The sequence below is a fragment of the Coturnix japonica genome, chromosome 2, assembly GCF_001577835.2.
Source record: "Coturnix japonica isolate 7356 chromosome 2, Coturnix japonica 2.1, whole genome shotgun sequence".
Classification (NCBI taxonomy): domain Eukaryota; kingdom Metazoa; phylum Chordata; class Aves; order Galliformes; family Phasianidae; genus Coturnix; species Coturnix japonica.
The window spans coordinates 60,338,779-60,351,782 of record NC_029517.1 but is presented as its reverse complement, the minus strand read 5'-3'; positions in this window follow the sequence as shown (position 1 = coordinate 60,351,782).

Sequence of the window (13,004 nt, the reverse complement as noted above, 5' to 3'; positions counted from 1 at the left end):
GGTCCAATGCTTATCCTTTGTCTTATGGCAGATGTACTTTGTGATGCCAATGCTTTCTGATGCAACCTCATAGAAAGCTGACTAATTTCTAGTAAAGAGTAATCGTGCCCTTTTGTTCGTGTCTCAAGTTGGTAAGAAGTGTCATTAGAATCAGAAGAGGCCCTGAATGTTTTTCTATCTGAGAGCTGCTATTTTATGAAAGGAATGTGGGACTTCTGAATTAAAGGGGAGAAAATCTGTTCTAGTTCATGCAGAATTTTTTTTCATAATTGTGAGCGTGAAGTAGAGAGGAGAAACTGTTTGCTTTTGCATTTGATATTGATGTAAGCACACCAGCATTACTTGCTTGCAGACTACAGAGAACTACAAACCTTTTAAATATCAAAACTTTAAATTAAGACTTAGCTAAATGAAAATTTTCATGGATACTTCTGAAGAATAAAAAGCAAGCTCTGAAGACGTTTTCTATCTGTAGCACAACTATCAGTTCTCACTGTCCAAAGCATTCTCTATCAGCACTTCAGTTAAGCCTCTGCGCATCTGCTGGCACTAACGTTTTTCTTTAAATTTCCCAGCATTTGCACAGCACTGATTCACCTCTCTCGGTGATAACAACACTTAGAGGGTCTAACAGGGACTAGCTGCTGGCATTTTAATCTTGCTTAGAGAAAGCAGCAGTGAAAATCCTGTCGCTGCCCAGACCCTGCTTATCCTCCCTGTGGTGAGGCTGTGCTGTTGGTAGAGCTGCAGAAATTTTGGGTAACTGCTCGTGTTGTGAAAACCTGTTGGAAAGGGAGAGACCTCTGTTTAGCAGGTAAAAATGCTTATAGGAGAACACAGACATAGATGAGGGAATAAGCAGACGCTGAAGTAGCCTGAACAGGGACAAAGGAGAAGCTCCTATTTATTCCTGCAGAGAATATGCCTGTGAATTTTCGACTTCGACATTTGTTTTTAGTGCTGAATAGATATTTAAATGAGGTAACTTGACCCTGCAGATTTATAGGAGCGTAAGCTTATTGTTTGTCACCTTTCTTATTAAAAACAACAACAACAACAACAAACCAGGAAAAAAACCCACCAAAAAAAACACCAAAAAAACCCAAAAAAAACAAAAAAACAACAATTTCCATGGAGATAAAAAGGAAAAAATAAAACCCACCAGAACTCGGAACTCTTACTGAGGGTACTTTGCTAAGATTAGTGAAGACTGAAGCACACAATGAGGTAAAGAATAGATTTGCCTGAGTCTGCTCTCTTCTCAGTGGGGGCCTATTCTCTTCTTTCCCTCAGTATGCCTACCCCCCATAAATGTTAATGGGAGCTATTCACAGGCAAGAAGAAGCCCAGAGACTCCAACATATGCAATTTCCATTCATGATAATAAGAAGGGAGGTTTGATTATCTCAGTGCCAGCCTTAGGGCTCTCTGAAAACTTGTGCAAATAAGCTGTGGGTATGGACACCCAAATAAGTTTCTACAGAGTAGGCAGCACAGTGAATCTGCAGTGTTTCTGCAGCTCCATGGTAACATTTTTGCATGCACACTCTTACCCTGTGGTAATTGTAATCTGAGGTATTTCATCCTTCTGTGAGAGAAGGGAAAGTATAAGACACATTCTGCATTAATCATAGGTTTAAGAATATGGAGAAAGAAGGATGAGGTACTGCAGGTTTACAGCTTAGTTTATCATGAAAAAAGCTCCTCGGGTGTTCCTGAGCTGAGGAGAAGCCTGGGCAGACTTTAGTGACATGGAAGGAGGGTCTTGGGGAAGGGAATGATTAGGTGATGAGGTAGCCTGTTCTGGGAGGGTGTGAGGTTTCAGCAGCTTGAGAGTGTCAAAATCCTTGTTACAGACTGACTAGTAGCAGGAAAATAAATGTGCTGGCAATGTGACACAAGATGGTAACTGATGTGGATATTGCAAAAGTAGGATCTTGGAGAACTGAGCTTCAATTCTTCTTTCCATGAAAGGCGAATCAGGGGACTACGGGTGCCATCTGAAAAGGATGCTGACTGAGAGAAATCATGGTGACTGTGAGGCTCTGGACAGCTCCACGTGTGGCACATGCTATTGGCCCTGAAAACCAGTGTGTTTAAGCTGTTGATGGAAATTAATAGGAGTCAGCTGCAGGGATCAGAGGAGGTGAGATCCCTCTGCCTGTGTGTGCAGAGCACTCTGACACTGGATTTGTGGGGAAGCACTACACATTAAGCATGGCTCTTGTTAGGAGAGAAGTTATCACAGTAGCTACAGCAGCAATTTGAGCAGCAGAAGACTGGGATATACTCCTAGCTCTGCCAAGGTTTTGCTCCATTACCTCAGGCAAGTTGCTGAAAACTGTCATTGATTTTGGGTCCCTGGGTCTTTGGATACCTAGCTCAAATAATCTGGGGTCTGACTTTCTGAGGTGTTTAGCTACTGCGGTTTTTATTGACCATGACTGATTCCTAGGGCTTGTCACATTTGGCATGTTAGCCTTAGCTGGCTCACCTGAAGTATTCAGAGTCCTCTCTAAAATTTTTATTGTTATCTTAGTGCCTGAGCTCTCAATACAAAATCAGCTCTGATGGTTGTATCTACCAAACTCATTGAGGATGCTGTAAGTGTAAAGTATTAATTTCTTGTTTACTGTGTTTGGATTATTTTTTCCACAAGAAAGGCAGGCTACATAAAAGCAGTATTTTGTCTGGTGAAGTGTCTTCATGGTGTTCTGTTATGATTATTAATAACATTGCAAATGGCACTGGGGAGAAAAAAGGATGGGAAGCCAAATGTCATTAATAATGGCTGCAGTATTCCTAGTGTTAACAAATTATTTGCTGTATAAGTTTTTAATTAATAGGAATATGAATAGCAATTTGACTGTCAACAGACATCAGTATTGATGCGTGAGAGTGAAGCATGGCAAGGTAAAGATCAAAAGGGGAGGGTAACCAAAACCACACAGCATTTTCTGAACAAACTTCTGAGAGCATCACAACTTCAAGCGTAGGTTCTGTAACAAGGAATCTAGTGAAGGTAAGAACCTTTTCAAGGTAGAGATTAATTCATTTTGCTTGGAGTGGTAGGGATTTTCCTGTATTTTAGCTGAGCTTGATAACTGTGACAGTGAAGAGACATGTAAGAAGTTGGGTAGGAAAATGGAGACAGAGAAGTAGCACCTCAGGTTAGAGAAAATGAGGGGACCTCTTATTAGTGAAAACGGCAAGGTATCCAGAGAACAGGTAGGATTCTGGAGTGTGCACTTACTGCTCCTTTCCAAGAATTTTAAGGGTTCCTAATAAGTTGCTAAGAAAAAATAATCCTGTTCCTGAGGTCAAAGCCTGGCATAAAGAACCCAGAATAATAGTATTTGGTTTAAATGCAATCAGTTTAAACTTAGAAGAATTTCAATAAAAGTCTTAAACATCTCTTTTCTGCCCAACCTGGCAGTTTCAAAGTATTTATTTACTTATTTATTTTCTGTAACATTCAAAGTGGCTTTGATATGAAATCTTAGAACTCTTATCTGAGCCATAGTCTGCAGCACTTTTCCCCCTTTTTCTGTATTCTTATGTTATGAATCTACTGAAACAACTTTTGTCTTCAGACATCCTAAAAAATAGGATTATTTTATTTTATTTTAAGGAAAATGATCCACTTACAAATTGTTCAGATTGGAAACTTTGGAAGGTTTATTTTTTGTTGTTGATGGGTTTTCTTACTTGTGTTTATTTTTTTCCTGGAATGTATATTTGTCTTTATTAGTGGTAGCTATTTATGAATCTATGAAAGATTTAATGTTTATGATCAACATTAATGCACCAATTATAGATAAAAATTATTAATACTACAGGAACTCTTTCTGGCTTAGTAGATTATACCACTTTTTTTTTCTGTTATATCATTAATAATCTAAAGATTAAACCTTTTTTCACTTTTCATTTGAGGAGATCAAAATGCTTTAAAGACATTAGCTAATTCTCCTGCTAATCCTGGAGATTGGACAGTGTTATGATAATCCTTTCACAGATGAATAAATGGAGATAAGGAGGAGGCAAGGCTAAGTGACTTTTCAAAGTCACAGATGTAATCAGTGGCAAAGCTGGAAATATAATCTTGGGGTTCTGGGGTTCTGATTGTGATTTCTCTTCTATAGTCATGGAAAACTGTGTGTGTGTATGTTTATTCACATTACTAACAATTCATTATTTAAAAAAAAATTGAAACAATTATGTTTGTAATAATAATTAAGATATTTAGTGCCTCCCTACTAAGACAGTCAGGGTGCTTCTCCAAAGACAATTAAAACATAATTACTGTAATAAATAAACAACAATAATTGAAACAACATAAAGAATATCAAAAGCACTAAGTACCCAAAGTTAACACAATTAATAATGTATCTCAGTGACTCACTTGAAACAAATTCCATGTTTAGTCTTTCTTTTTGTTTTCTGAAAAGATCTTTTATTCCTGCAATTTTTGTTGTTGCTTTTTTTTGTTTTAAATACAGAACTACTTGCGGTTTTAGGATGGTGTTAAATAGTGACTGGTCAAATGAATGATATGAATCACATCCCCTAAGTGGTTATTGCTGGTGGTTATTACTCTCTGGCTTAGTTGTACAAAACCACTTACGCTTCAAACCTGTCAGGAAGACTGACAAAGTGCAGAGATACATGTGAAATTTAGTCTGCTTATTCTCAGTCTACATTCAAAACACACTTAAATTGTACGGACAGCAACTTCTCTTTTGTTTTTTTTTGTTTTGTTTTGTTTTTGTTTGTTTGTTTTTGTTTTTTTTTTCCTGTTGACTTAAATGTACTTTAGCTTAGGTTCTACCAATCTATCTGCAGTAGCTTTTAGAGTGCGTTTAATAGCATTATCCAATTTTAGGGTTGACCAGTTCTTTTCCCTAGTCTGCTATTTAGTAGAAGCCAGTGAACACTGCAATGATTTCAGTTTGTTGTCTTTTAGGAATAAGCCACAGCTTAGTGGTGTTTAGATGGCTTATCTGGTTTGGACTAAGAAGCTTGCTAGAAATCTTCTGTTTAGATCACTTTAAGGCAGTTTTAGAAGTCTCAAAGCTTCAAAGACTTCAGGCTTTGAAATTCACAAGGAATATGGCCTTGATGTCTAGCATGACATCTACCATCTTTTTGACACCACACTGAAATCTAGTTTTGTTATGAAGTTGTGAGAACTGTAGTTTGTGTAAATTAGTTTGAAAGCTGTAGGTGGGGTAGGAATAAAGCAAAAAGGCTGGGCTGGAAAACAGGGACAGGGACTGGTGTGATGAAGACCTTGGGCATGGGGGAGGAAGGTGTATGGAGCTTAAGACGGAGCTGCACAAGTTGGGAGTGTAGAGTGCAGATCTGGTAGGGATGACAAAAGAAGATAAAACTAGTCTGACCAGGAAATTGAAGGAAACAGGCAAGTTGTGAGACCAAGCCAAGAAACAAAGAAGCAGAAATCCACTCAAAGGGCTCATATGGTACAGGATGACATAAGTTACTCAGTGATCTGAGAATGGAGCAGTTTGGTATGATGAAGCAAGGTGCTGTGTCTGAAAATCAGAGGGGATCCAAGGCTTCATATCCATTGATTCTGAGACTTGGGCAAGGAGGGCGAAAGGGAAGTGAGAACTCAGTTGTAAACAGACCAGACAATGAATGTGGAGACTGACTGATGAGTCAAGGACAAGGAAGAGACAAGATTGAGTTTGTGAGCACTGTTTTAATGCAAGAAGAAACCAAGCATCTAAGTAGTAGCTACATGTGTCTGACCTGCAATGGCTCACTCCCTTGCTGAGCTGGGTATTTTGTGAACAGATTTGAGTAGATATCTGGAGTTGAAGATCCCTGAATGTCACTGCTCTGCTCTGGAGCGGTCTGCCAAAACGGAGTGTTACATCCCCCTTCAGCATCTGTCTGCAGGGAGGACAGCAATCTATTAATGCGACCAGAAGCTCTGTTAGCTCAGTGGCAAAATCTGTGTTGGCAGCAATGCTTTGAACTCTGTTGATGACCTGCATGTGTTTTAGAAAGATGCCAGATAATGAAATCTGTGACTGCGTGTGTTTTGTTTTTCCTTTCTTTTTTTATTTGTTTGTATTTAGTTAAACCAAGTGGACTGCATGCACAAAATGATACTAAGAGTTTTTCTTTTAAACCTGTTAAGAATAATACTCAGTTGTTAGGAAATGGCAGAATTTAAATATTTTATATGAAGAAAATAAATATTTGTCTCAGTTCTACGTTTATAAAATGAGTGTAATACTATTACTCAGGTTTAGGTCTTCCTCATGTTGCATCTCAACATATCATCGTGCTCCTATTTTATCTCTTCCTTTTACCTTCTTGCAATTCTATAACCCAGATTTCTGCACCAGTTCCATGTCAGATCTATTTCCTTTCTCCCTGATCATCAGATGGGACAGTGGTGCCCCCCATGCCCTTAGGATACCAGCAGGAAGGGGCAGCAGAAACATGGGAAAGACAATCCTGTTTCCAGTCATAGAATCACCAAGGTTGGAAAAGACCTAAAAGATCATCCAGTCCAACCATTTACCTATTACCAATAGCTCCCACTAAACCATGTCCCTCAACACAACATCCAATCATTCCTTGACGTCCTTGCATCTGAGCCAACACTGAGATTACAAGGGAAAACCATGCTTATAACCCTTGGCTTGAATATGCTCCCTTCTTCTCTGCTTAGTAGCCCAAGCTTGGCTTCCTAAAACATGTGAACTTTGTGTCTCCAGCATCCCCATGAAGATCGGCTCTATGGGGAGTTCAGCCGCTAAAAGCATAGAAGCCTCTAGTAGGTGTGCACAAACAGCAGTTATTGAAAGGCTTTCAGCTTGGCTATGTTTGGACTAATTTTCATATGGGACAAAAGCACAACTCTGATTCATTTCTTTCTCTCTCCAGACAAATTTCTAATCTTTGCCTAATGCCCAATTGCAGGAGAGCATTCCAAAGAAAGGATTGTCACGAAGAGGATAATGTATTATTCTCTTTATTCTTTTCTTTTTTTTTGGTTTTTTTTTCTTTATTATTATTATTTTTTCTTTTTTTCTTTTTTTCTTTTTTTCTTTTTTTTTTCCCCGTTTTGAAAATGACTGAAAAGTATTGGCGGCTGAAGTTTTCCTGGAAAATATAGAAATAATTGCAGATAATTGGCAAGTAGAATTTCTGCCAAACAAGTTAAATTGGGTAAAGTTAGGAAGCAGATGAACACCCATAGAAAAATATGCAAGTAGGCAGTACTAATGTGTATAATAAACAGTACCTGCTTCTTTCTCATGTTGGAGAAGTGCAGGCATATCTCAATGCATATGCAATCTCAATACAGAGATTTCCAAGCTGGTTTGGCACCAAGCTCGTAATTTCACCTAGTCCTATCTGGATGGATCACTTTTGTTCCTGAAAGTGAGTTAGCTGCATTTGTGTGACACTGCATGTTCTGGTTAGGCATATTAACCCGGGCTTGGTGCTGTATGAACACAAATGGTTTCTGCTATGATTGGTAATAGCCTGGTTATTGTGTGATGTATGTGTGACCTAAGTGATTCATCTAAAGTCATGTGGGATGTGTGTAGCAGAGCTGAGAAATAAAGCTGGTTCTCCTGAGCCCTAGTTCAGTTCATTAACTACAGCAGTTAAATCAGCTCCCTCCAGAGCAGCTGCTAGAACTATGCACTCAACATCACAGTGGATTAGCAAATCTGGCCCATCTGATGTGAACTCTTAACCTTCTTGGTATACATGTCTGCTCTTCTTCAGCATGGCATCACAAAGGGTTGTGGCAGGGTAGAGAGAATAAAAGGCACCTTGTGCACTTTGAACTGCTTTGACATATCTCCCTGCCCACACAGAAGCTCTTTCAGGAAGTCAATAAGGAGATACTGGCAAAGACTCGATGCCAAATGCTCTTTCTACTGTGTCCTGGGAGGTTAGTAATCCGAGCTCTGCAAGCCTGTGCTCTTGGACACTCAGGGTCATCCTTTAGTATTACCTTAATCTAATTTGTTTTTGTAGTTAACAGAAATCTATAGGTCTTGTTTTTTATTTAATTTTTTATTTTATTTTATCCCTTTCAAGAAGCAACAGAGAAAAGTTCTCCTATTTGATCTTGCTGATGTTCACTTTCCAACACCTGCCACCAGCACTGCTTGGACACGTCCCTTTTATTTTCCATTCTCTTTTAAGTGTCTAGAAGACTTTGATATATTTCTATCTCTGTCTGTAATGGCAGCAGGATAAGGTGTTATTTTCAACCTGGGCTTAGCATGATGAGCCTTTTATTTCATTAAAGTCACCTTCCTTTCCAGAAATGATAGCCTGAGTTGAAGCTGTTCTTCTTGGACTAAGGATGAGTGTACCAAGGACAGCAGTGTAAAGTACAAGTATCTTTAAATGCAGCTTTGATTGGATTTTACCCATCTTCTTTAAAATTCATGTATGATAATCAAAATGGTGAGTGGGGAGGGAGCACTAAATCATCTCCAGTTTACTGCCCTCATGTAAAATATCAAAATAAGGACTGTAACCAACAGAATTCCAGCATTTATATTTCATGAGAGAATTGTCCTTGTGTAAATATTGGTTTCTTTACTGAATACACTTCCATCTCTTTTTAAAAACTCCCAGCTCAACAGCATCTGACAGCATTACAAGTCTCTTTCTGGAGGCAGCAATGAAAATGTGCTGATAATTTGAGCCCTGGGAAGAAGTCTGTTCCCCCGTGAATTTCACCACAGTCACACTTCTCTGCCATTGTATTAGCTCTATGCTGCAGCACAGGAATAGCAGCTCTCTCCACATTATAACAGCACCTCTCTGAGATCACATCTTACTCTCAAATAATCACCTATTCCCAAATGACTGGAAATTAATGATGGCTGAATCTGTCAGTGCTAGGATTACGCTGGTTACACAGTCCAGATCCCCGAACACCTTTTTATGGGGAATGACTCTGAATAAACTCTTGTCAATGTATTTGGAGAATCTGAACTGCTCCTTATCCTCTCCCTCCCAGTGCTGCTGGCCACCCATGGATCAAAGGATACTTCCAGTTTACCTCAGTCTGTGAAATTAGATCTGGGGATTATGGCGTGTATGAGTTACCTTTTGTGTAGCATCAATAACAAGAGGAAGGATTTTTCTGTCTTGCCCTCAAGACCTGTAAATCTTTCGCATTCTGCTGCCTTCTCTCTCCAGCTCTTCTAATAAATGTAGAAATGTTTCCCGTAGTGGCTCTGAAAAAGGACTGGAAATAGTTGCCTGGACACTACTCCCGATGCTATAGAGGGATTTTGATGACCAGGAGAGCGATATGTAGACACATCTATTTCCCCTCCATTAAGAAATATGCATGGCTGAACTCAAATCCTGAGACCATCTGCGACTTGGGAAAAATTAAGGCCCATACCTCAGCTCAGTTTGTAATTTTTTTGGCAAAAGTGATCACTTTTGTCCTTCCTACAAGTAAAATTTTGGTAGCCAGACTTCTACCACTGAGAGGTCAGTTTCTGGGTGTGACCTTGGTTTACTTTAGTCTAAAAAGCAGTTTGATTATTCAATACTATGTACTGGTTTTATTATTGATTATTTCCACTGAATTTTCAATAATTTTTTCCTGATGTCTTTCCATCTTTTGCAATTCCATGTTTCAAAGAGACTTTCTATAGATAGGATTGATATCAAGCTTGTTTGAGCAATAAGGCAGTTAGCGCAGACTGGGGGACTAGAGTCAGAACTGGGGTACTCCTCTTTAATTTGCTGCACAGCACATTAAATTGTACTGCAAAATCTGATAATTACATTTTTCTGGAGTGTTGATAAAACATGAACAGTAGTTCTGTTATAGCAATTATATTGCATGTAGTTATTTGCCTATTTTGTTTAAGGCATGAGTATGGAAATGGCTACATATTGGTTTTTTGTTGATTTTTATTTATTTTTCTATTTATCCCATGCTGCTGATGAATTATATGGTGGATGAATGCCTCTATTCCAGCTGGGGAAAGATGTAGCATATGGTCAGCTCACAGGGCTCTGGAAATAACTCTTTGGCACCTGTCACAAAGTGATCTCAGATCTGTGTAAATGGTTCTTTCTGCTCTGGAGATTAAGTACCAGATGCTGTCCTCTGTAAATAAAAGCTAAATAGCAAGTTAGCTGATTACACTGGCCAGTCTAACATGAGTGCAAGAGAACTTAGACTGTATTGTGCCTCTTCAACAAGCAGAAATCTCCTCATGAGGACTATTCAGAGAGAAGGAAAAGGCCAAAGAAAATGTTTTCTTACTTCCCAAACCATATTTCTATCCATGTTTTAACATCATCCAAGTTTGAAACTAAAGGATTGAAAGCAAAACTGGGTAGCATTATTGGTTCAAAACAATGAATTTTTTCTCATAGATGTGTTTATTTTAAGGACATTTTTAGCATCTTACTTTATATTTGCTCTGCAGAGCATGTGGCCTGATTCTTATTTTTCTCGGTCTAAGAGAATGGAGACTGAAATTCTGAGAGCTTTTCATAAGTCTGGTAATAAGTCTGATTATTTATCTGCCTACAGTGATGTTCAGACTTCAGAAACTCAAGTTAATGCATGTTTGGACTGTCATTTCAATGAGATGTGTTCTAGGATGTTCTTAGGCTGTGGCTGGTGGACTTGGAAGGATTATCAGTCATATGTTTCTGTCCTGAGCATCAACCAAAGAGTATGCCAGACCCCTAGAGAAAATGTAATGTGTTTACTCAGTCAGAGAAACAGGTCTGCTGAAAGTGAAAGTCTCTGGAAGATACTAGATAAGACTGCGTGGTTTAGAAATAAAACTCTAGAGAAATTAATAAGAAATGTAAACACAGTACAATTTTACTGGGGAAACAGTTTGAGAGAAGTGGGGGAGAAAGTGTGATTGCAAGGAGGGTGGGAAATGCAAGGCAGGATGGGAGAAATTAAGAGTTAAGACTCAGGGCTGGCTGCAGGTCCTTTTGGCTTGAATATTCATGAGCTGTGCACTGTCACCACAGCACATCTTTCCTTGCAGTGCCTTCCTTTTCCAGTTAATTTTGTAAAGACAGAGGCTATTCCTTTTTTTCCACAGGGTAGTGAAGCAGTTCAGATAGAGGATGTTATGTGTCATGTATAATCACTAAGATATTATTACTAGATGAGGAGACAGGTGAAACCAAAAAAGCACTTGTTCTGCTCACTCTGGCACCCTTGAAAAATGTCATTCAAGCTACGCAGAACTTGGCAGCAGTGCCAAAGAATAACCCACACACTTGTTCCTATGCGGATCTCTCTGGGCAGCACGGCTGAGCATGTCGACCAGCACAGAAAGATGGGCCAGGCACTTCTGATGTGGCTTCATGTTCCCTGCTTCAGACCATCAAATGCTTGGGGAGTTGCCCCTGTCACAACCTTGGTTATTGTGCAGGAGCTCTAGGGGACTGTAGGAGTCCAAGCAATAGCTTAGCAGTTGTTCCTCTGTTCACCATCACTTATTTTTGACCTATTACCAATTTGCCAGGGCTGTAAGTCTGTTGCCACAACTTCCCTGAGGCTTGTAACAGGCTTTCAGCTTTTGCCCACCCAGCACTGTAGTGCCCTATTTTCCACCTCGCATCAGAGCAAGTGAGGATGTTCCAAATGCTGAATGTAAACTGTACCAGCAGTACAGCATGCCTAACCGTTTGCACTGTAGTTTTGCACAAGGCTGGGTAATGGTTATGCTGCAAATGTCAGCATGTGAGTGCAGGGCAAGGAATGATCATAGGGCTTTTTAGCACTGGCCTGTTAGCAACAGTGCTACAGCCCTGCAGGTGTGGTTGGGAAGAGCCTTGGTAGGAAATGTGCTGTGCAGCCTCAGATCCCTCTGTGCAAAAAAGATGTGTGAATTGGTACCGATGAGCCTGTGCATCTTGTCAGTCAAGCAGAGCTATCTGAAGCATGAGGACATAAAATCTGTGCTTTTTATGTTACAGCAAAACCCAATACAGACTGTAATTTTCCCCTTGTCATTGTACCCTGCAGGCAGCAAACATACTTTGCTCAAGTATCTGGATTTATAACTGTCGCATTGCTTTCTTGTGTTCACAGTTCATGAAGGGCGTTTTTCCCCATAGTCCCTAGCTACTGCTGGACCAAGGAGGATATGTAAACTGAGATTTGATAATTAACTGACTCAATGCTGCAGTGCACAGCTATTTTCTTTCCCATCATCAAGAGATAGAACATCTTGCAATCCATCCTCAGAGCTATACAGTTCATATTGCTCTTGCAAGGGCTCCATACAACTTTATCTTGCTTGATCTCCCCTCTGCCAGCCCATTCTCTGAGAAATTAGAGAAAAGCTGGGTTTAAAGTAGTATGCTAAACATATGTCAAATATTAAAGGCCAAAGTAAATAAGGAGAACCCCCACTGGAGCTGCATTACTCTCTAATTTCACTATGGAAAAGCCCTGCATTAGCTCTCTGAATAGCCAAAGTTAGATGGGATTAATTCCACCCTTAGAGATGTGCCATTTCAACAGTGCAGAGCTCTCTGCATCTCACATTTGGTTGTAAAACTCAGCCTTAATATGTGCATTATAGCTGCATTCACTGGCTGGAAATTCATGGGCATATTTACATCTGCTTCCATGCAGAATTGTGTCCCCAGAATCTGATTAAAATGGCAAACAGAAGGCAATGACAACAACAAAAAAAGTCATATGATTTACTTTGTAGAGCTATAAATTGTGTTAGAACGCTACGGGATTATTTGTTGTATTTGATACAGTTTGACTAGCTTGTAAATGATACAGCTCTAGTCTGAGAAAAAAGAAAAAAAAGGTGTTTAATTCATTGTAGGCTTCTAAGGCTTCTAAATCTACTGTTTACTACTGGGATATAAAGTTATTATTTTTTTAGACATCAGGAGGCCCACACATTATTATTTTTTTTCTAAATGTTGTGGGCTTTGTTGTTTTGTTTTGTTATTAAAGAAACGCTTTC